This window comes from Sphaeroforma arctica (assembly GCF_001186125.1).
Source record: "Sphaeroforma arctica JP610 unplaced genomic scaffold supercont1.1387, whole genome shotgun sequence".
NCBI classification, from domain to species: domain Eukaryota; class Ichthyosporea; order Ichthyophonida; genus Sphaeroforma; species Sphaeroforma arctica.
Genome location: NW_014039171.1, coordinates 1 through 1,668, shown reverse-complemented (window position 1 = coordinate 1,668; position 1,668 = coordinate 1).

Below are 1,668 nucleotides of genomic sequence, written 5' to 3'. Positions count from 1 at the left end.
AAGCATGTCAAGGTATTCAAAGTGTGCTGTACTACGAGCACAAGAGTATGCTCAGCTTAGAAATGACATGTTATAGAAGCACAGTATGCTTCCCAGATTAACGATGTAACATACATGTGTTTGCAACCAGACCAGACAGGCTTGTTCAACGGCCTGCTATATCTGTACCCAACGAGTGCGAAATATGTGTACAACACCAAACGACTACGGACATGAGGAACAATAAATCTAAAACGTTAAGATTGACGATGTGACTTGAGCTATCGAGAAATTAGAACAACGAGCAATACACTCGATGGGTATGAGCAATGCTAACGTTTTCAGGCCGCACCAATATCTGACATAGTGGTATATTCACATATGCACCTGATGTACTGTGGACAGGGTGTGTCCCCCATAATAGTGTGTTCACATTTGCACCTACTCACTCGGACAAATTTCAACTCACCAACGGCGCATCGCCGCCATCGATGATTTTGCACGTGTACAGCACACGCTCTTCTAGGTTGAGGTAGCTGTTGCCCTGCCGCTCAGAGGTGAACCCAATGGGCCATATATACCTACACAAAGCAATGGTATTAATGTAGTAAACATCATGTATACCTACACAAAGCAATGGTATAAATGTATCGAATATCCAAACGTATTATATATACACACACAAAGCAATGGTATAAATGGATCAAATATACAAATGTATTATATGTACCTACACAAAGTAATTGTATTAATGTAGTAAACATCATGTATACCTACACAAAGCAATTGTGTTATTATATTAAATATACAAAGGCATGTCATCTATATCATGCACAACCAATGCACAAGTAGCCCTAATTTGAGATTGAATTTGATGTATGTGAACCAGTCAGAAACAAACAAGATAACGCGTGTGTGAATGTGTAACGTTATGTGGAACAATCATGTAGAAGGCAGCCCACAACCCATCATGCGAGTGAGTGCAACCTACGAAACGTCATGGCAACCAACAAGGACCATAGCAACCAAATGAACTTTAGCAACCGAAAAGACCATAGCAACCAAATGAACCATAGCAACCGAAAGGGGCCATAGCAATCAAAGTGGGCTATATTAGCCTAAAAGAATCGGAAATAAATCCAAATGTACATCTATGTGCTTAAATATGCTGTATATACGTACAGGCGAAGGAAGTATACGTAAATATAATGAATATACGTACAGGCGAAGAAAGATTACGTAAGTATATTGTGATATAAATTACACAATGTACATTTATATGTTTAAATATGTTGTATATACGTACAGACGAAGGAAGAATACGTAAATAGAATAAATATACGTACAGCCAACGGAAGTCTTTAGGCAAATACCTGTCGGAATGATAGCCCTCTCGTCGCCACTCAATTTTCCCCAGCGACACCACTGTGATGGGCCCCACTTTAAACGGCTCAACAGGCTACGCAGCACGCGGATATACAAACAGGGTAAATGTGCGTGTAGTTGATAGTAGTGGATGTACATGGTGATTTGAGTGTAGTTATTAGCAATGAATGTAAATGGTGAATGTGAGTGTAGGTGATAGTAATGGATGTACATGGTGATTGTGAGTGTAGTTGTTAGCAATGGATGTACATGGTGATTGTGAGTGTAGTTGTTAGCAATGGACGTACATGGTGATTGTAGAGG